The sequence below is a fragment of the Chelonoidis abingdonii genome, chromosome 17 (genome assembly GCF_003597395.2).
Source record: "Chelonoidis abingdonii isolate Lonesome George chromosome 17, CheloAbing_2.0, whole genome shotgun sequence".
In the NCBI taxonomy this organism is placed as follows: Eukaryota; Metazoa; Chordata; order Testudines; family Testudinidae; genus Chelonoidis; species Chelonoidis abingdonii.
Genome location: NC_133785.1, coordinates 17723833 through 17747978, shown reverse-complemented (window position 1 = coordinate 17747978; position 24146 = coordinate 17723833).

Genomic DNA, 24146 nt, shown 5'->3' with positions numbered 1-24146 from the left:
CCTTTAATAGCGCCACTGTATTGTATGTCACATAAATATTTACAATAATCCAGTTTTTTGTGGCTGATGGACAGGGGGCTTAAAGCTCATATGCCCAAAGCAGCATATTCAAAAGCGCATCATCTTCTTGTCCTGAAAGGGACATGGCTGGCTTAAAAATGAGACATTTTTAAAGTCTTTATTACTGTTATTCCCTTAGATTAAAAAGACAGAGAGACTATTTCGGTCTGGTTCATTTTTGACTAATTATGCTGTTTGTTTACTTTTTGGTATTTTACTCTGCCTAGATAGTGGAACCAGATAGGTCAGTTTCACTTCCTGTTTAGTTTTCTAGTTCTAGTGTTCTGACATTTTCATAGTATATGAACATGAGTTCACATAATGGTAGGCAAAAGTTTAAATTTAGGGGTGAGAAAAAGTCACTAATTTTTTTTAAATAAATCATGAAAACCTTTTTAAGCTTGTGAGACCTTTCTCTTTAAAATACATAAATAAAATCTACAGTTGAGACCTAAATTACTGGCAGTGTCCCTCTATTCAAGCCTGACATCATTGTGAGGCTGAGCCTGTTGGTTCAATTCAATGATATTTCATTGGTATGATGAGTGTTGTCAAAGTTTGAGAGGCAGAACCCTCTGGATATGTGTCAAAGATAGGTACATTCTGCCTAGAATCAGGCTTCCCAATATATTAGCGATTTTATCTATTGTGCCACACTGTCATTGTTGTCCATTTCTTATTTGGGGCAAACTATATATGGTGTGGTAACTGCTGTATCTTTTCCTTTCTCTAAGTGTATGTTTATACTACCCACCGGATTGGCGGGCAGCGATCAATTCAGCAAGGGTCGATTTATCGTGTCTAGTCTAGATGTGATAAATCACCTCCCAAACACTCTCCCGTCGACTCCTGTACTCAACCACCGTGAGAGGCACAGGCAGAGTCAACGGGGGAGCAGCAGCAGTCGACTCACCACGGTGAAGACACCACGGTAAGTTGATCTAAGTATGTCGACTTCACCTACATTATTAACTGAGCTGAAGTTGCGTAACTTAGATTGATCCTCCTCCCCCATCCCCAGTGTAGACCAGGCCTAAGTGTCTGTCTGTCCTTTGCATGAGTTTGCTCTATGGTTTATAGAACTGATAGAATATTATTCAGGTGTCTGAAATGTATGCAAGGCTTTCTGTTATAGCTGTCTGTTGAATGGACAGCAAAGCCTGTGACAGAATCTCCCTGAAATAGTGTTCAAATTTATGCTGCATTCAATATATGGTTTGCTGCAAAGGTTTCCCAGAGCTGGAAATGAGGAAATTTTGGTGGGTGGGTCTAGGTGATCTCTAATAAGTCAGAGTCAAGAGAACTTGAGTGAATGTGTCATAATTCCCAAGGAAATAGAGAGGGAATAGATTCTAGTCCTACTGTACACGTACAGGGAGATTGGGGGCAGGGAAAGGAAGGAGAGAGAGAGAGAAATAATGCTAAGAAGAGGCCAGGTTTCAGCTCTGCTCTGACAAGTTCGCAAGGGCCCTGATTCAGCAAAACACATAGGCACATGCTTCACTCTAAGCAGAAGAGTTGTCCCACTGACTTCACTGGAACTATGCTGAAAGTGGCGTCTGTGCTTATGTGTTGGGTGAATTAGGACTGAGGCCCTGAGCCCAGCCACAGGGACGTACCCCCTTCAACTCGCTCTTTCTAGCACCGCACTGTACAATTGGCCCTTCTCTCCACATTGGAGGACATTACGAAATCCTGACCCTGACAGAGTGCAGATGCATTATTGGGATGCCCTCGGGTCAGGGGAGGGCTAATAGTCACATTCCTGGCTGTGATGGCGAAAGATTTACGCTGGGTGCTCGCTCGCCTCGCCCAGCACCAGGCTGGCTCCCTGTCTCACCGGCCCCCTCGGCTTTAATTGTTGTGTTAATGGCCCTTTTATTTGAAGCAGATCCCCTGGCTTACAGAGGAGAATGTCATTATGTCGTATTTTAGATGTATTTACATTCTCCTTGCCACAGGGATAACATTCTAATTATTTTCTATAGCTGACAGCACTAGCGTCTGCTGGTATTATGGACCCCCTTAGACCTGATTACATGGTCTGTTTTTCTTCAAATCACCCACAAATGACACTGTGGAGCAGGTTTATTATCAATTGGCGTACCTTTGCTTAGCGCAACCCGCTCCTGAAACAAATGTACTGAAAAGATAATACATGTTTAGAGCTTGCGTCTTTGCCTGCACGAAGGCAGATGGGCTTACAAAGGTTAAGCCAACAGTTAACCTCCTCTGACTCTTAAACCTTCACCACACACCCCTACGGAGACAGGCACACACAGGCAGTAGAGGACCATTCTGCCTAACGTTTCTCATGCAAACAGTATCCCAGTTGATGGGGCTGCTGTAAATCAGATGGGTACAGAGTTAAGGAATAAATAACAGCGGAGGGATGAAACAAGTTAAGATGTTTAAGGGAAGAGGGGAAGAGGATGATTTCAGTCCTGTTTTTCAGTGAGATGGAGGGAGGTATGGGGCAAGTCTTAGATAGCAGGAGCTTCAAGGTGGGAAGGATCTTCTGTCTAATGGGCAGGTCATGTGGAAGGGCAGAAGGAAGTGGGAATGGAGTACTGAGAAGAGATAGAATAAGTCCCTGGACAGTTAGAAGTGTAATATTGTACCAAATTCTGAAATGAACGGGGATCTAGTTTAGTTATTTGAGGACAAACATGATGATTTCACTTCTGTGTCCATGGGAGAAGGTGAATAGTGGCATTATGCATGGTTGGTAGCTGGAAAGCAGGGACTCCACAGCGAAAAGAGTTACAACTATTGAAGTGATGGGAGGGAGGGGCTGGCTACACAGATCAATAGAGGGGGTGGTGCTGAGACTGTGGAAGGGTAAAGGAGTAGGTAGATTTCTGAACATCAGAGGAGAAGATTGGTTCAGAGTCAAGGACAATGCCTAAGTTATGGTCAGTAGGGGCAAATGGACAATCTGGTTGACGAGCGTAATAGAAAAGAATGATTTATTCAGTAAATTTCACTTTTTTCTGTTTATGGAATGTTCCTGACCAGATTGAGACAGGCTCAGAATTGATCAACAAAATGTTTGTTGCTGCTGCTGTGTCTTTCATTTTTACTCTGTGACCTGGTTTACTAAATTGGAGTTTTGTTGCTGAGTTGTGATGGGTCAAGTAAGTCAGTGCTTCTGTTCTGTGACTGAATTATTACAATTCTTAGGCTATACATCTACATTGCAGTTTATGTCAGCAGAATTTGTCACTGCGGGTGGGAGGGGGAATAAGCCACTCCCCGAGTGACATAAGTTATACCTACCTAAGCACCAGTGTGGACAGCACTATGTCGGCAGGAGAGCTTCTCCTGCTGACATAGCTTTTGCCACTCGTGGGGGCTGGAGTAGTTAAAACGTCGGGAGAGTTCTCTCCCATCTACTTAGTGTGGCTACATTGAGAGTTTATAGCAGCGCAGCTGCATCAGTGAAGCTACACCGCTGTGAACTCTCTACTGTAGCCGTGTCCTTACAAACAGGTTTCTGATGTGAATGTTTCTCCAAGGTCAGTCTTAAATTTGTTTTCCATGTGTATTCAAAGTGCAAATGTGAAATGCACATTCCATGAGCATTCATGCTAGTAAAACCCAATCACGTAAATTCTTGCACACACTGAACACTTGGGGCCCAAACATTGCTGAGGCAAATTCATTCAAGAATTCAACTGTATATTTATGGGAATTTTTTCTCACAGCTCTAGAGATTATGAGTATTTTATATTTATGGCATAATAGGCATGCATGGCATTTTACAGTCAATTAAAAAGGCAAGGTCACTAGCCCAAGGAAAATCTAAATTAGACCAAAGCGCAATGAAAGTGATGGCAGACCATGGGTCTGAGAAGAGAAGAAATAACCTTAAACAACAGGAGGGTTTCCTAGGGGGTTGGATCAGATAAATTCTTTTTTCACATGTTTTTTGTGTCAATTGTTCACGTATAATTTAACTGCAAGTCTTTGGGAGCCTTGGGTTTGGGGATGCTGCTCTTGCCCCAAAGAAGCATGTGTAGGTACACAGAAACATAGCATCTCCCAGCTTATGTAGGTAATGCACTTTTTTAGGGTGGGGGCGGGGAGACCATCGTCTCACTCAGGCTGTTGATGTGATGAACAGAGGAGCAAGGCAATATTTCAGTGGGAGAGGAAGAGAAAGGGTGTAGAATCACCTTAACAATAACTCTTTTTGTATTTAGACTGGGTAAGAAGCTCAGGGTAGAAATATCTGCTACCCAAACTAGCCTTGATTAAGTCAGACAAGCCGAGTGGGCTTGGACCAAGCTTTCAAGCTACACAGGAGTGCATACCCATGATCTCTCCAGATTGAAGGAGGCCTACTACTTTCAAGCTACACAGGGCCTGAAGAAAAGCTCTGGGTCCCTTGAAAACTTTTCTCTTTCACCCACAGTTGGTCCAATGAAAGATATTACCTCACCCACTTGTCTCTCTAATATCCTGGGACTGACAATGTAAACAACAGTTGATTAAATCAGTCAGTCCCAATATTGCAGACAGCTCTGAGTTGAGTGGAAAGAATTTTCAACCAATTTTCATTTGCGTCTGAAAATGACATTCCATTTTACCATATTCATGACCCTTCCCCATTCACTGTCCATGAATGCTTGAGCCCTAGAGCTTTATTAGGGTGTATGTACACTAGGGAAAAGTGAATATTTGACTCCAACACTTGCATATTGGCCTAAAGTGAATTTCAAATTGTATATTCAGTGAGTAATTGAAAATTCATGCTACCTTTGCTAGTTACAGAAGTCATGCGATTTTGTTTCTATTCTCTGATTGGATGACTTACAGTGTCTAACTAACAGAGAACACATTGCAAATAATCGCAAGGCACTGTTCACAAACCCTCTGCAAACGTCAACTTATTCAGGGAAGAAATTTGTGAATCATTTTGAATAATAAATAAACTCCAGGATGTTGTGATCTGTTCATAGACAATCAGCAAACAGATTATTTAAAAAAGAAAAATCCATTCACTTGTTTGCTAAAAACTATTTGCTCACCTCTAATTGCAAATTGTGTGTGACACAGAGTGTTATTGCCAGTGGTAAGAGAATCTCAAAAAAATTCTAGGGTCGGTTCATTTTAAAAACTTGGACATTTAAATGCCGATCAGATCAGCAGATAGATTGATAATAAGAATAATACTATACATTTCTGTAGTGCTTTTCACTGAGGAGTGATTCACAAGCCATGTATACACAGCACCATTAAGCTGCAGCCAGCTCTGGAACAACAGTGTGAGGAGGGAAATTTTTGCCAAAGAGAATGGCAGCAAAGAGCTCCATGGGATCCTTAATGTGTGCACAGAGCAGTCAGTCTCATCTGAAAGACCCCCCACCCAATAAGGTTTTTTCTACTCTAGGAGAATTAGGGTCCATAAATCACCACAGCTGCAGCTCCACTAGTGATACAGTAGAGGCTGTAGTGTAGATAGCACTCAGGCAGACTTTACCAGCCTGTCATCTAACTGAATTCAGTCTCTATTACAGTGTCCGCCATTGGTTCCTCCAAGGGGTGCACTGTTGGAGAATTACATGTACCCATTTTCCTAATGTAGATGCAGCTTAAGTTGCATTGAGCTCACTTTATCTATGTTGAAAGGCTGAGTCAACCCTGCTGGGATTTGAACCTGTGGTTCCAGGGAGTCTGGGTATTTCAAACCTAAGGCTGAGTCCACTAATCATCCCCTTATCTAAACTGCCTAACAGCTGAGTCTGCCAAATTGGGCTGGAAAATTCACACAAACATGCTTCCCCCACCCCCGGCATTTGTACTCCAGGTGCCAAGAGAGCCCAGAAGTGCAGAGGGGCTCAAAGATTAAATAGTCATAGTTTTGAAAAGTTGTTATAATGGTTTGGAACCAATCTGAGTTTTGGCTGAAAGTTTAGCCATTTGATCCAAACTGGTTCACCCGGTCCTAATTGACATCTTTTAGAAGTGTATGTGGTGGGGCTGTGATACTGAGATGCAAACATTATTATCTGTGTCACTGGCCTAGAAAAGCCCAGTCCCCAGAAGTCCATTGGTGGATCACTTGGAGCAGGAAGGGTCTGCTTGGATCCCTGCCACTTATCAAGAAATTCTTTCTCATCCCATATGTCCATCCTCTGAGCATGGGCAGAAGAAGAATTTCAGGTTCAGGTTTGCCAAATACTATGATCAATCACAGAAGACAAAGACAAACCACTCCAGATTCCCTTTCGCATACAGTCATTGAAAGCATCTTATGAAAGTCTCAAATGCACCCAGACTGTGTACAAACAATTCTGTTTTTTTATCATGTTTTCATCGGCTTCCCTTATCTGTATGGAAGTTGCCATTTCAATACCAAAAACAAACAAACAAAAACCACCACCACAATTTTGGGATATTCCGTGGCTTAGTGCCACAGTCAGATATTGTGGTACAAAACAGAGGATGCAGTTTCAAATTCTCCACCCTTGTATGGAAAAAAGATTGGCATACATAATACATAAGAAATAATATAATCTCTCTGGTTTCTTTTAGAATATCCATGAACAGATGCATGATAAATTCCCTACTTGAAATGATTCAGTAAATTCCTGTCAGAGCCCCTTTGATCATCCGAGGCAAACACTTCGATGACTCCTTCCAATAGTACTCCCCTAGCTTTACTGGCAGATAGGAGCCTCAGGAGATCCCTGTAACTGGGACCATCTTCTTTGAGTGTAAAGACATCAGATCAATCACAGCCTCAGAAACATAAGTTGGCATCGGTCTTCTCAAAGACAAGAATGTGGCATTCCTACACAGGCATTCGTTCCTATACTGTCAGTAGAGTGCATCCTGTCCTTCAGCTGTCTGCTCCCCAGTACTGGCTCATGCTAATAGACCTGTGCCCTCCCAGGAGCCACTGAAACTGGTTACTTCATCAACTTTGGCTGATCAGACATCTCTGATCCCGGCAGGGCACCCAACAATATATCAGTACCCAGAATGCCAGAGGCCTATGCAGAAACTCAGGACTTCTTATGCCTGTCAGTACCACCATTGCCATTAATTCAGGGTGAAGACTCTCATCCAGCCCCAGGGTCTGAGAACTTCAGCTCTGGCACCATTCTGTGGTGGATTCATTGACTATCACTTCAACCTTATCTAGTTTGGTACCAGCTCCACCCTGCCACAGGGCACCAGCAGCTAGGAAGCCTTCTATGCTTCTTCTGGTACCACATTCCCAGCATAGATCCCAGTTACAGTCACCAAGGACTTTCCTTGGTACTGTACCTCCTTGGCTCTCCAAATACTCCTATTCTTCATCAGACTCCAAGGTGGGCTCTCAAGTCCCACACTACCAGGAGTCCAGGGCTTCCTCCAGGTCTCATTCATTTATTTATAGATGAAAATCTGACAGGAGTATAGTCAGGGTTTGGGAATCTTGGGTCAGATACAAATAGTACCTAGTACCATACCAACCTCCTCAATGGCAGTATTGGATATCCTGGGGGATACTCCCAGCATCCAGATCAACATTACCTCTACCTCATGGGAGCAGATCCCTTAGGAGACAGCCTTCTCCAGTCTATACCAAGAGGCTTGTCACAGTTGGTACCAAGCAACCTATCGACTTACAATCATAGAACTTACCTCAACCCACTTGGGAGCTGCAGCCTATGCTGGCACCACAGGGTGAACCCTGGGAACGTTCTATCTTGCCTTCCCTTCATGGATCCTCCTCATCACATGATGAGGCCCTGGGCCAGAGGCATCCTCCCCAGTACCGGATGTTTTTAAGAGCTCCTACCAAGTACCAAGAGCTTCTCAAGAGAATGGCTGCCTCTCTTGGTATACAAGTGGAGCTAGAGGAGAAGAATACCCACAAACTGACGGTTGTATGAAGTGTTGTTGTAGCCATGTTGGTCCCAACATATCAGAGAGACAAGGTGTGTGAGGTAATATCTTTTACTGGACCATCTTCTGTTGGTGAGAGAGACAAGCTTTCAAGCTTCTCAGAGCTGAAGAAGAACTTGTCTCTCTTGGTCCAGTGACAGATATTATCTCACCAACCTTGTTTCACAAACTGACTGACGCTTTACATCCAGCAACAGCAGGCAAGGTAGCCCTGCCTATAAATGATGCCATTGTGCAACCTATTAAAACAGTGAGTGTAAGCCCCTTTCTCAATTCCACCAGTGGCCAAATGAATGGAACACAAATACCAGGCTCTATCCCGGGGATTTGAGCAGTTTTATTCACATCCTATGCCAGGCTTACTAGTAGTGGCCATGGTGAACAAAAGGAGTTGTCAGGGCTGGGATAAAGCTACTCTCAAACAAAAAGATGCCAAGAGGCTTGATCTCTCTAGGAGAAATATTTTAATCTATGGCAAGTTTATGGCTCCTCATTGCCAATCTCCAGGCCCTATCGTCCTGTTACAATTATTCTAACTGGGAGGCAATCTCTCAGTTTGCAAATAAACTGCTGGAAAACTCCAGAGAAAAGTTTCAGTCTCTTGTTGCAGAAGGCTGCCTGGTCTCTCAATCAGCTCTGCAGGCTTCCTTGGAAACTGCGGATTCTGCTGCCAGGGCTATGACTACAGCAGTGACTATGCACTATCCCTCCTGGCTGCCCTCCTCAGGGATTTTTGCAGCAGTGTAATACGTAATTGGAGACCTTCACTTTGAAGGCTATGCTTCATTCTCATACAAAATTGATGTAGTATTACACACCCTAAAGGTATGTCTACCCTGCAGCTAGGAGTCAGTCTCCCAGGCTATGTGGGCAGACTAGCACTAGCTTGCTTCAAGCTAGCGTGTTAAAAATAACAATCTGGATGTTGTGGCTCTGGTGGAGACTCGGGCTAGCCACCCAAACTCAGACCCAAGTCAGGTGGGTCCTCGTGTGGGTGGCTACCCCAAGCGTCTGCCAGTGTAGCAACATTCACACAACTATTTTTAGCATATTAGCTCAAGTCCCACTAGCACAAGTCTGTTTATCCCATCTGGAAGGCTTTTTCCTGGCTGCAGTGTAGACATACCCTAAAAGACTCTAGAGTAGTTCAAAGTTTTCAGGCCTCTACACACCAGCTACAGAGAGGACAAAATATCATCCTCAATACCAGCCTAGGCAGCAATATTTCCCCCTCTGTCAAGCTGACCAGTCCAGTAGAAAGCATAGGTCTGAGAGAAGAAGGGCTCTCTCTTCTACTTTCTCGATGTCATATAGATATCCTCAGGCCTTGAAGCAGTCAGTTTGAGTCTCATGTTAAAGACAGCATAGTATCCAGCCTTCAACATACTGGCCCCTCTCCTGCTTTCCAAAACAGGTTACCACATTTCCTACATGTGTGGCAGTCCACCTCCTCCAACAAATGGTGCTAAGAGCACAGTGGAATTTGGGGTATACCTTGCATTTTCTTTCTATCCTCCCACACCCCCAGCTTTCCTATACCACTTCAGCAACCCCTTTCACAAGCCTGTACTAGGACAAGAAGTGCAGACTTCTACTTCTTTGGGAGCTAGAAAAGAAGTTTCACCTCTTCGTGAGAGCAGAGGGTTTTATTCCTGATACTTCCTAATACCCAAAGCCAGAGGAAATCTCAGACCCATTCCAGACCTTCAGAACCTGAAAAAGAAGATAAAGTCCTGTAGGGTGTCCCTGGATATGATTATCCCTTTCCTAGTTCTGGTATGCTGCCTGGACTTCCAGGATACCTACTTTCATGTGGCAATCCACCCTGGCCACAGGATGTTACTGAAGTTTGTCATAGAAGATTATCATTACCAAGTCACCTTTCTGCCCTCTGGCCTTTCCTCAGCGCCAAGAGCTTTTACAAAATACATGGAGGTGGCAGCGGCCTACCTCTGCCAGAGAGACGTCCATATGTATCCTTACCTGGATAACTGGTTGTTTCAGGGTCTCTCCAGACCCCAGGCATCCTGGGCCTGAAAATAAACAAAGAAAAGTCAACATTATCACCTGCACTAAGAATAGAGTTCATTGGAGTGGTCCTATATTCAACTGCTGCCAGGATTGTTCTGCCTATTTCCAGATGGTGAACAATATGGAATCTCTATGTGACCTTCAAGGACCAACCATGCCATTCCAGTGAGAAATTGCCTCAGGCTTCAGGGTCACGTGACTGCATGTACATAAGTGACCCCTCATGTCACAGCATGGTTCATCAGTAGTTAAATGCAGAAGAGGTGTGCTGTTTACTGGCAGTCCAGAAAGTCTTTCTTAATAGTGGAAAATCTACAAGAACTGCTTACATGAGTAAGAGAAAGCATTTCTCCATCTGAGCCCCCTCCCGTAATGTGTCCCTGACTGTCTAAGATCCAAACAATTATGGACTATATCTTACATCTTAAAGAATTGGATGCAGCCCTCATCTCCAGTAGGGTGCATCTGGCTGATATTTCAATGTTTCACCCTCAGATTGATGTTAGAACTGTATTTACTTATCATGACCACGTTCCTGAAAGGTCTGGATAAATTGTTCTCACCTATCCAGGATCCAGCATCAATTTGGGATTTGAATTAAGTGTTGTCTGCTGTTAGAGACCCTCAGGCTTCCTGCTTGCTTCTACACATTCTGGGGAAGATAGCCTTCTCAGTGCCTATCACTTCCACTAGGAAAGTGGGAGAGCTACATGCACTTGTCATTGATCATCCATACACCATCTTCTACAAAGACAAGGTACAGCTTAGGCTGCACTGTAAGTTTCTCTCAAAGGTGGTATCTGATTTTATCTGAAGTAGCCCATACACTTACCAGTTTTCTTTCCAAAGCCACATGCTCACAAAGATGAACAAAATTGGCATACTCTGGATGTGAGTCATTGAGCTTTGGCTTACCAAGATACGACAAAGCCCTTTCAGGTTTCTTCCCAGCTCTTTATTTCAAATGCAGAGTTTATGAGAGGTTAACCGAGTACATCCACAAAATGGATCACCTACTGCATCACTGTGTGTTATGCTGCCAAGGGTGTAACAGCACCACCTGAGAAACTGACAGCCCACTCACCCAGAGCACATTCAGCCTCTGCAGCATTTGTGGCCATCTGCCGGGCAGCAATGTGATCGCTACACACCTGCACCAGACGTTATGTACTGGCTGCTGCATCAAGAGAAGATGCAAACGTAGGAAGAGCAGTCCTGCAGTCCCTCTTCCCATGAGACTCCAAGCTCCATAAGTTTGGATAACAACTTGGGAGCCACCTACAGTGCAATGGACATACGCACGCACTGGATGAAGAAAAAATGGTTACTTGCTGTCTCCTACCTGTTGTTCTTCAAAATATGTTGCCTATGTCCATTAAGCAGTTCACCCTCTTTCCTAAACACATTGGAATCTACCAACTTTCCAGAGTGAGGGGCAGGGCAGCTACACTCTTTATACTCTCCACTCACAGCATGAGGATCTGGGGTGTGGGTGGGGTCACCTTTTCCAGGCACCCTTAGAGAAAACTCTGTGACACTGATGCACAGCACATGCATGCACCTACATTGTAATGGACATATGCAACATGTTACAGTTACAAGGAGGTGAGTACGTGTTTTTTTGGTCAGATAGGCTGCATATCCCTCATCAGGATGACACTTGCAAACGTAAACTTTCAGTTTCAACAAATTCTTGTGCAAGCATCTCTGAAATTCACTTTCCATAAACTTTAATCCTTGGAAAGCCACTGGGATGCTTGTGAAAGATAAATATGCAAATGACACAAAGTAGGCAAAACTGAATCCATGTGAAAAAGTGGAGAGAATATTTGTGGGAATTTCCCTCCCACCATTCTCCCAGCTCTTCTGGAAACTCCAGAAGCATCTTGCATTGCAAATGACTTTCCTCTCTTCTAACTGCCCTCTCTCCTAAGTACTTTTCCTTCTAATGAAGGAGTGTTGCCCTGGGCATGTTGTCTTCCAATCAGATAGAAACTACTGGTTTTACAGCATCTGCCTTCATTATATGAACTTCTGCACGATAGTTATTGGCCTGCTGTAAAACACTTTTCCTTTCCTTGATAAATTAAATTCTAAAATGATATTGTCTGTTTCATCATCCTCCTTGAGGCATACTTCTTCTGTGAGGCCTTCCAACAAAAGTTCCAGTGCAGAAGTTAAAATCATAAATATAATTAATTAATTCCAAACATTAATTAAAAGTCTGAGCAACCAGCAAGAAACATGTGAATCTAATCAACTCAAAGATCTTCTCTCTGTGGGAATAAATCCCCTTCCCCAAGAGCAATTCTTTCCTCCTTTTGTTTACTGATGTGTTTCCTCCCACTCTTCCCTGTCCCTATCCACCATGGTCTGTTGTAGTTTTTGTGTTGTGTTCTTGATCTAATTTAGATTGTAAGCTCCAAGGGGCAGGGATCTTGTCTGCACATTTGCCTGTGAAATGCAATGCACACTTATTGTGCTATAGAAATGGTAATCATTTATAGAGTTGATTGCATGGCATGCTCTAGATCTGGACTTCCCCAGAGTTTTAGAAGTAGTGGGTGGTTGGGTCTGAGGTTTATGTTTGTTTCCATTTTTAGTAATTTTATATAATGCCTATTGCTAACCTCATCTAAGGCCTGTACCTGCAAAATTCAGAGTGCTCGCAACTCCTATTAACTTCAGTGGGAAACAAGGCACTCAGCACCTTGCAGAATCGACTCTCCCGTAATGTGGAAATGTACCAGTGTCCTCCAGCAATGAGACTTTCCAACTGAAAATGGGTAACACTGCAAATGTAGGATCCAGATTATGCATTTCATAGAATTTTAACAAGTCAGTTATCAATTTGAAATAAATACCAAATTATGAATTAGAAATACATGCATAGGGGTGGGGGAGTGCTCGCTCTATAGGATAGTTTACTACATGGTAAATATAATATATATATATAGCTGCTGATAAACACCCAATAACTGTCTGACGTGGAAAGGGAGAACGGAAGCCCTGGGCTGATTTCTTGATCTGCTGGGCCCTTAGGAATAACTACATTTTACCACTGCTTTTGGCTACATGCGGCACCACTCGCAAATGGTCTGCTCTTGGGCCACTGCTGTGATCTGCACCCCGCGGTCATTTAGGCAGCAAAGGCAGTGGCGTGATTTACCCAGTGGTGGCGTCTGTCGCCATACTCTGCTCTCAGGCCTCTCCCGTCCTTTGAAGATTCCCTGTTGTTTGGGCTATTAACATACTTTCTGGGTGGATGTTTATCTTCTTTGAAACTTTTACGGCAGGCGCACTGTGAAAGAAAACCCTGAGAAGCTCTTTCTAACCAAGCAGCGGCAGAATCCTTCAGTAAGCGTAATGCAACCCAGCCAGTGCTCTCTCCTTTATTTCATCAGCCTCTAATACCTAACAGTTCTGTAAGTAAACATTTATAGATCAAATCAAAAGCCTGCAAAAGGAAGCACTCTGGATAGATTAGAAGCTAAACTGATCTAAATTAGAAGAGATGCAGAGATAACCTTGCCAGTCTAAAAAGCACATACTATCGGTTGCACGCAGATAATTAAATGAATGAGCCCTTTTCTATTGAACAACTGATATGCGATTGATAAACTTAATTAATAATTAACTTTTTAATTAAATATCAATTTAAAACAAGTGTGGTAATATGCCACTTGCATTGAATTTTGCTGCTTTTTCTCCATTAAAGGGCCATCATTAGGGTTACAGGTATCTGTTTAAGATGCTGCTGTGTGCCACAGAGGGAATAAATGTGTCCTCTGGGTGCTTGCCAATGTCGACAGGGTGATAAACAAGAGCAACCAAAGACAAAGCCAGCATCCAACTTCAGAGATGCAATGAAAGTTACAATTAAAGAGAATGTTCTGGGCCACTAACTTTTCTCACAGTGAAGGTCTCAACGCACATGTGTGTGACCTCATTTGGTATTAAAGAGGGGTTGTAATGCATACAGAAGGGCTGACACCCTGAAGCTTTCACTCTTGGTAGACATTCTAATCACAGCTTCATGAATGAAGAATGAGTCAGCCTGACTTTGTTCAGATTCTAGCTACAGAACTTGGCCTAGGTGAGGAGTGAAAGAGCTGGGAGTTATTGTCTTGTCTGAGCATAAGATTTACTAAGAAAATAAAGGAAAGCGTCTTTATATTTGAGGTTGTCTTTTCACCACAATGCATCAGTGTTACTCTTGTTAATGCTAATAGGAGTAGTTGGCTTCCCTCAGTTGGAGCACCCATTAATAGGGGCTCCTCTCAATGCATCCATAACTTGCTTTGTGAGTGTAAATCGCATTAGTCTTAACAGGGATCTTTTCTGCCCTCAATTTACACATTCAAGTCCTATGAACAGATCTCATCTCCTTTTCAAAATCACAGATAGTCAATTAACTTCTTTAGAATGGTGTTTGCAGACATTCATTTGTGTTGCACTGCCATTCTAATGACCATGTTTGTGTCCTCTAGCTAGTCAGTATCTTCACAAAAAAGTGTACTTCTTATTCACTATTCTCCTGTTTAAAAAGTTATTTGGGAAGCTGTGCCCTGTGACTTAAGTGACCAATCATACACCACAAGTAATGAAAAATGAATAGAAAAAGTCTGACTCGAACAGCTCACAGGCTGAAAGTTGTTTCTTCAAATAGTCCAACTAGCAGTTACAAAAAATAAATATGGCTGAAGAAATCAGGGGAAATGTGTGAATGACTTGCAAACAAGGAAAAGAAAAGTTGCAAGAAATAATTCAACCAGCTCTACAGATAAACTTCTGTTAAACTTCCCTACCCTGATGCGCCACTGTAAGTCTTTTTAGCACTAGTGGAGAATTTGAGTGAAGATTCAGGGTAGTATTGTTTTGTCCCCACTCACATCCACCTGGAGTAGGTAGTGCATGTAGTCTGTGGTATATTCTCCAATCTTCTTTTGCCACAGGACATTTACTGGCAGATGGAAAATATGGCTCCTGAGATGGTGCCATCTTGGACTGAGCATCAGACTCAACTATCCAGTGGGAATTACTCTGCTGGTGAGAGGATTATTTCTTTTCCTGATATGTCTCGTTAGAGAACATTCTCAGATCTCTGCATGTGAAGGGAAGATGAGTTCCTCCCATAGGGAATGTTAGCCCTGGCCATGGCTTCCTTTCTGAAAACCTCATTGGAAAAAGAGGAAATAGTTGGAGGAGGAAGTTCCTGAAAAGGAATCTTTTCAGATCCTTATTTTTGTCAGTTTTTTGGGGACACCCAAAGGATGGAAATAAGTGGCCATGGCTGCCTTGAGTTATGGAAAAATTACAGTAAACTGTAAAGGGTGTGACAGCAAGAAAACCAGCTTATTCTCCATTTATTCTACAATATTTATCATCAACCCATTTTGTATATTTTGCTTTCTTTTGTGTAATCTTATCACTGGGGCTAAAAACGATGTGATTTTTTGCTCCTTTGAGTAGCTGCCAAAAAAGCACTTACGTTGGAGTTATGTGTATCATTTGGCTAACACATCACATAATGGTTTTTTTACAGCGAGTATTTAACCATGTTTTCATCCTGTGGGAAAGAGTGATGAGTCTGTTTTGTAAAAATAAGACCTTGTGGCAATGTGGACATGCAAGAGATAGAAACATAATGCAACAAATTGGTTTCAACACAGAAATGAAGTAGTCCAGGCCACATACATGCTGCAATATTGGGTTTTGGTGCGTGCTCTCTTTCTCTTTCTCCCTCCTGTCTTTCTCTTATTTTGAATTGTTCTAATTTGTGGGCAAAAGTATGCAGGAACAATTAATTTTGGGCACAAATGATTGAATTTAATCAGCTATCTACCTAATTTTGGGGTGCAAAAGGTTGCATGTATATGTCAATGTGTTTGTGTGTATGTATATTCGGTGTAGAAGGTATAGTACCAGGCATATGGAATCAGATTCATCAGTGACGTAACACTATGCAAGCCCATGGAGTTACATCAAGAATGAAGTTAACGCTACAGTAGGTCTGGAAGATTTACATTGGACCCTAGTAATGGAAATGATAAGATATAGAAGAATAAATCTAACCATTCAAATATCATCAGTGAAAATAGAGCCATTGGAAAAACTAGTTTTATTTCAGGGTACCCACGAAATACTCTAGCAATTAAGTGATTACAATTTGAAGCGGTCTTGAGCGCCTTTCCCCATCAAATCTATTCCAAATGGTGGCTAGGAGATGCTTTGATTTACTCCCATGCCAAGCACCATTAACTTGCAATACATTAATACTCTAATCCCCCCCCCAACTTGCACATTTTATAATTTACACAAAATAATCGTCAGTCTCTCCTTCCTCCCTCAGCAAGATGTAATAGTAGATGCTGCAGAGAAGTCTCTTGTTACTAAAACTGCAGTATTTTGAACTCTGCCTTCTGTTTATTTTTATCTCAAACTTTATAGTGCTGTATGCTAGCCTTCGCTGAGTAACCAAATAATCTTGTTGCTGTCCCTCACCCTTCTTTCCACACACCCTTGCCCTGCTGCTCTGTTAAGCACACATTCCTGTTGTACTAGGTCTGAATTTAGGCCCTGATCTGAACTGCTTAAGTATGTGCTTAACTTTATTCATGGGAGCTATGAGTAGTCCACAGAGGTAAGTAAAATTAGGCACATGCCCAAGTGTTAGTTTGTAGACTCACTGGGGCAAGGATCAAGTCACCTTAACTTTATTGTAAAGCACCTAGTACGCTCCTGATCACTATAAAATAAAAAAACCCCAAATCGTGATCTTATAAATATGCGCTGTACACCATGTGATGCATTATCCTTGCTCTTTTGTGTGTGCTGCTTCACCGCATTCGGCAATGCTAGCTCTCCCAGGGCTTTGATCCTGAGAGGTGTTTGACATCCATACCACCCACTGACTTTAAAGGGAGACTAAGGTGCTCAACACCTGTTGGTCTCCAACCCCTAAATCATTAGTGTGAATTAGCAAGGTTTTATTGTATCACAGCAGAGTTAGACAGGGTCTTAAACTGTGAGAGCTCCTTGGGGCAGGAATTATTACTTCTTAAAAGTCTGGAAAGCACCCACTACAAAATGGGTATTGCCATAAACAAAGAATAATAATAATAATGAGGTGATGGGGAAAACTCCTAAATTCTTTCTACAGCTTTCTCTATTGCTACCACAGGTAGAACTGCACTAGTGAAGGTTTATGGTTTTAAAGTTACTAACATAGACAAACCTTGTTGGAAATCAAACTTTTCCCCACCAACTTGCTTAACTGGTTGGGTGAGCAGAGATCATCCACTTCCAAGCATGAATAGAGCTTCACCCCTATATGTATCACAAGAAGTGAGATTAAAGGAGCAAACAATGTGAAGAAGGCCAGTCAGAGTTGGAAGAGCGGTCATTAGAGAGAGACCGACTTCATTTTGGCTGACAAACACTCTTTCTTCCAAAAGACACCATCTCCATATTACAGCATTTAATCTTTCTATCATATAGCAGGAGAGAAGAAGAAAGAGATCCCACATAATGGGATCATATTAGGATAGGGTCTAGGAAGTTGGTAGGTCTTCATGTCTGCCCCCTGAGCATTGACAGTCATGGTAATAACAAGCCATGTTAGAGAAAAGATTCACTGCTTTCAAATTTGATGGGGAAGCTGAGATACTGTCTTAGCAATGCCAAAAATTGGGCAATGCAAGTGATACCCATGAAAAAGTTACAATGGGGAAAAGTGCTAGACACAGGATCCTGCCTTCAGGATGTAATCAGGCAATGAGAGTCGGCAATGCCTCTGGCATTTTAAAAAATGGATTATGTCATGTTTGATGGATATCCTCTTGGAAATTTGGACATGGTGGCTCTGCGAGATGATACAAAGGTTTTTCTCTACCATGTGCACACATCTAGTTCAAGTTAGCTCTTGCTAAACTCTTTCGTTATTTTTGTGTCAAGTTTCCAAACCATCAGTTGCTATTGCTCCAAACACAACACTTTTTGAGATTTTATTTTTCCTAAGCAAGATTTACTCCACCTACATCAAGAGTGGTCATTCAGGATCTATATGAATGGAGTGCAGGGAGATTGGATAGGTGAAACTCATCCCCTCCAACCCAAACCCAGGGCATGGGACTGCCACATAGACCCTGTGGCTGTTACTCTAGCCTAGAGGCAGGACTATCAATCCCAGTCTTCTTGCACAAAGCTGATTCTCAAAAAAATGTGACTCCATGGTTAATCTTCTGGACTGATCCCAACCAACCCTGCAAGGGGCCATCTGTGAATGGGTCGGGGGAGGAGGAGGAGGTACACAGGCACCTCTGCACATGCATTCAATTGTGTGGCCCCCTACCTGAGGCTTAAGTGGTATGGAGGGCTTCACACTGATCCTCTGCACTAGAGGTGAATTTTACCCTTTGATTGTGTACATACTTCTAACGCTACATACAATAATCAGTTAAATAGGTGGCCATGAATGGAGAAATTTATGCTTTAAAAATCAGGTATTTTTTCAATCATCTCACATTTTTAACTGAATAAAAATCCCCAGTAAATTAAAACTAATTTTCAATAAATGTATTTTTTTCAGGAATTTCAAGATAACTAGACTATTGGGGATATGTAATGCCCCATCACAAATTCAGAATGCCCATGGCTGGATTAATAAACCCTCAGAGGTGGCTGACTTTTCCTGTTTAATTTGATCATTTAAATGGCTAGCTCATTTCTCACATAGACATTTTTCTAGATATTATATTTTGTCTCCATATGCTGGAACTTTTTTCCTAAATCACTTTTTTTACTGCATAACATTTTGGATAAATTGTTGTTTCTGATTTTTCATCTATAATCCATCAATGGAAAGAAAATATGTAATTTTAAATAAATTAATCTTAAATGCAATTATGTTAAAAACAAAAAAAAAGTTTGCTTTGCCTGAACTTACACTCCTTTTGTGTTGCCTTTTCATAAATATTTCACTGGAATACCAGGTTACTATCAGAGAATACAAATGAGTCAATTTTGAAGTCTTGTAAATCTGAGTATTTGCCAAGGAAATCTTGCCCTAAAAGTTTTAGTCATCCAGTAAGGAGACAGAAATAAGACCTTGTGACCTAGGTGTCCAGTCAAAGTTAGCCAAAACAATTTTAATTTTGATTTTCACATACCAGCTATTCCAATGAACAATGTAAATATCAAGAATTAGCTGAAGACATAACAAATTCAAGAGAATTGCAGACTGCATCCCTGAAAATTGCAGCTAGATAAAGGCAAAATTAATTGAGTAATTTATTTGTTACAACTTTTTTGAACAGTAGTAAATTAAGCCAATAGAGACTGAGGGGATGTGCAGCTCAGGGAAATTTACACACATGCAAATGTCCCTAAACTAGATAAGTCTTAAATGGAATTAGATCAACAATGAATTTGGCCCAGGGTCTGATAACCACTAGAGCTTCATTTGTTCTGTTGGAGATATGGTTGCAAGGAGCACAATGCAGCAAGATTTTCTACAAGGCTGATTTTTGCTCAGCTGAAAGCAGGAAGTACTAGAAATCTCATTAGACATTATTCTGTTCTCTTAAGATTTCCAATCCAATGCTGCAGAAACTTTTAGGGGATGTCTTCAAGTCGGCAGAGTTAACTTGGGTGTTGGGCACCTAGGTCGGAGCACCTGGGTTAGCTGAGGAATGGCTTTAGAGTGTGGCTGCTCAGACTTGAGTTACTGTGCGCTCACTGGTGCTGTGCTCCCCCCACATGTGTCTCTAGTACTTTTGGGGGCCTATCCCATGGTTCTTTGTGCTGCAGTAAGCTGAGCCACTCTATTATTCTTTCCCAGTGAATTGTGGGACAACCTGCCTGTCATCCTGGGCACAGGGGGGAAACTGTGGAAAGGCATTGGAGAACAATCAGCACTTAAGTGATTTAGCCTGCATCATCACTGCAAAGTGGGTGGGCTATCAGCCCGAGTAGAAGCAAGGCTCAAGCTCTAGATCAGGGGCAGGCAGCCTATGGCACGTGCCGAAAGCAGCATGCAAGCTGATTTTCAGGGGCACTCACACTGCTTGGGCCTGGCCACCAGTCCGGGGGGCTCTGCATTTTACTTTAATTTTAAATGAAGCTTCTTAAACATTTAAAAAACCTTATTTACTTTACATACAACAATAGTTTTGTTATATATTATAGACTTACAAACTAAAAACATCAAAATGTATTACAGGCACGCGAAACCTTAAATTAGAGTGAATAAATGAAGACTCAGCACACCACTTCTGAAAGATTGCCGACTCCTGCTCTAGATTCTACTCCAGCCAGGCCAGTTCGTCTAAATTGAAAACAGTAGTGAGAGGGGTTGTGTACGGTTGGGAGAGGTATTCGCAGCAATACATGAGTAAGAGCCAAAGACAACTGTGCAGTGAAGACACACCTTTAGATTCTTATGTGAATCTGAACCTCTTCTGAACATTTTTTGGTGAAACCGTCATTGTCCTTGTGTCTATGTTAATCAGTGTATTCCAGATTTAACCTCCTGCAATAGCAACAAATAGCTCTTGAACCATTAAAATAAGCAGACATTGTTTGGAATCTGCTTATAGCAGCATACGGGATATATTCTTTGACATTGATCTAAAGGGCACCAGCAACCTCTCTATAATGAATGCTGTCTTGGTTCTGCAATTCTATATTAATCTCACCCTTCTCTCAGATGGGTGAACCAATCTGGTTTGTAAGGTTAGGGACAGGCCCATTCCTGAACTTGCTCAGGTACATTATAGGCATTTGACACTATGAATTAACCAGAGACAAATAACTCCCAGCCTATTATCTTCTTTTAACTGCTCTGCCACTGTTCTGCATCAGGCTACTTAAACCCATTTGTTTGACAACAAGAGAAACTTGACACTGATGGAGATGAGCAAAGTGAAGGGAGAGACCTGTAATTTCCAAGGAGGAATCTTAATTGGAAGGATTGATGCTCACTATTGAACCCTTTGGGAAAACTTTGCTAGATGTCTTGGGCTGTTACAGTTGGGAATGGCCCAAGCTGCAAAATTCATATCTGGATCAGAATTTCCCCTGGTTGTTGAAGATATTCAGATCTGGGCGTTTGGTTTGGCCCTTTACAGATTTGAGGGCCAGTTTTACGAGTTAGTGCTCCCCCACATGCAGGGCCGGATTTAGGCCTATTCCACCAATTCCCCCGAATCGGGCCCCGCACCCAGTGAGAATCCCTTCCCTGGCTAGAGGTGCCTTTTTAATTTTTACTCACCTGGCTGCGTTCTGGGTCTTCGGCAGCACTTCGGTGGGGGATACTTCGCTCATTCTGGGTCTTCGGCGGCGGGTCCTTCAGTGCTGCTGAAGACCTGGAGCGAGTGAAGGACCTGCCACCGAAGTGCCGCTGAAGACTTAGAGCACTGCCCGGTGACTATAAGCCCCATGTGGTTTTTTACATGTGTGTGTGGTTTTTTTTTTAAGTCATCTCTGCCGGGGCCCTGTCGAAACTGTTTGAGTTGTGCCCCACACTTCCTAAAGCTGACCCTGCCCACATGCATGGTCATGACAAATCAGAGTCTTCTCTTACCTCTCCCCTGATGTGGTCACTAAGAACTAGCAGAATAGACTTCTTGGTAGAGTGTATATTCCTTCGTCTTCATCCTGATAGCTCTCTCTGGGGCTAGAGAGATGGGTCAAGGACATCATGTTTTGGTTTTGATCTGTGCTTCAATTCAACCAAATCACCAAAGCAATGGTGCACAAATCAGAATAGAATCATGCATGGGTTGAGGGTTAAAGGGCAATTCAGAGACATTATTCCCATTTTATCCCATTTCTAAAATATGTAAACAAGGGTGGTTTTGGTTTTGCAAGCTGTAAACCAGATGCAATTTGGGTCCTGGTTCTATTTCATGCAAATCACTAAAGTTTGGAAAGATTCAGATAAAAGGTTTTGGTTTGTGCGGAGTAGGAAGAGTCCCAATCAATGCAGTAAAACACAGCAAATTTCAGTGTCCTACATAAAATTCAGGACTATCTCACAAACTAAGGGACCCCTTTGGCAATAAGTTTTGTGTGTCACAGAAGCTGGTTCTGATGGTCACCTTTAGAGTCACCATCTGTCAGCATTTCTTTCAGAGGCCACCATTTAGAATAGCTTGTATCCAGGCCATGCACAAATCCCACTGGACTGAAACTTGGCCCTGCACTAGGTTGGCCTGGATGCAATTAACAAACAAAAGAAGTATACAATTTAGTTTGGCCAAAAATATAACATTCTTTTGTTTGCAGATGTAGAAGTTCAGTTGCCTTTCCAGACTTATCAGGGATGAGTGAACTAGTTTGGGGAAAACAACAACTGACCTCAATCTGAGCCCAAAATTCAAATTGAACTAGAAATCCAAGCACCAAATATAGTTTGAGGTTCAAAAAAGTAGAGTCAACTGTTTTTCCTATTTTTATTTTTAACTGCTATCTCAGAACTTCATTGTTCCAGCTGGGACCCAGAAACAGAAGGACTGAAATATCACAAAGGAAAGGCTTGTTTCTGCAGTATTTCTGGAACCAACAAAAAGCAGAAAGTACCAGAAAGCTCACGAGAAATGTGCAGACTCAAGAGATTTGGAAAAGTATCTGAATGAAAGTTCTGGAGTTTTGAGGTTCCGAACACATCCGAATCCTTTTGGTCTGGAGATCTGGCTGGAAATCTTGTAAGATGAAGGTCTATATATCCATCTTGAATGTTCACACAGGCCCTTGATTTTTACTCTTATCTGCCAGATCCAAACATGGTAAACCTCCTGGTGCCCAATTTATTGACTTCAGAAGGATGAAGGACTGAATCAGTCCTAACAGTATCCACATCTTTGCTTGCTGATTCCAAACCTCACATTAAACTGCTAAGCCATTCAATTTATTTTCATCATTCACATGGGCACTCTCTGGCTATAAAACAAAACATACATCTGAGGAAAGGGCCTTATTCAAACACTTTTTGCCTCCATGATTATTTCTGTCTTTAGTTACTTCGATGGCGCCCAACACTGTAGAGTTTGAGTGCCTCTATACAGAATATGTAACAAAGCCACAGTCCCCAGTGTGGCAGAGGCGTATCACTATGCTGCAAGTTGTAGTCATCTGATACTTCACAGCAACAGCAGGAATAGCATGTAGATCTTCATTCTCTAAAAACACAGACCTTCTACCTCTTGAGTTAAAGAAGATCCTCTGTTAGCTGTGAACAGTATTGGGCCTATGACACACACACGATTCCAGCCAAGAGGAGGCAGTAGTGCATACAGACACTAGTTAATATGTTATAATATATATAGAACTCACCTATTTTGCATTATTCTCTGAAAAATCAATAACACTGGAGCATTTTTAATTAATTTATGGAACTGGCAATTCACATTTCCCTAACAGGTATCAACTCAGCAAACACGCAGCTGAATTGGGAAAATTCAGTCCGTCTGCCTTTCACTTCCTAAATCTCACTTCAGTTATTGGGGGTGGAGGGCAGATTGAATGTGATAAATCCAAACGATGCCCTCAGAAGAAACAGGGCCCCTCTCCATCAGATTAGTTAGTATGCGGCAGCCGCAGTTCCTCTGCCATCTTCATTCACCTTAGAAATGTGGAGTTTGAATGGTTTATCTCTATTAATCACCAGCTCAAACAGCTTTGTGCACCACGGGCCACAGATAATTAACTTCACTATACTGCTTGTCTTATCAGTATCAACCTCTTGTCCTCCTGTGAAATAGTTAAAACCATCAGCCCCTTTTTACTTTTCCATTTAACTCTAATGCTTTAACACTGATGTTCTAAATGGCCCTGCGATTCATACTTATTAGACAAACCTTTCTTTCTGCATCTCTTATATTTTTGATAATTGGTCATGTACGTTTCTAAGGAGCTCAACAGCTTTTCATGCCACTATACTAATAATTAAAGGTTTTCTGCAGCCTTTCAGATTTCTCTTTACCTTTTTTTCTTTGATAAGTATAATTTGCTGTTTAATTTGGAAAAAAAAGAAGAAAAAGAAGAAGAAGTGAGAAGCTGGCTGAATAGGAGATTATTTTGTTTAAAAAATATCTTTCATTATTTTTAACTCATATTCATTACTTCCATGTCTTTGCCCCTCCTTCTCCTCC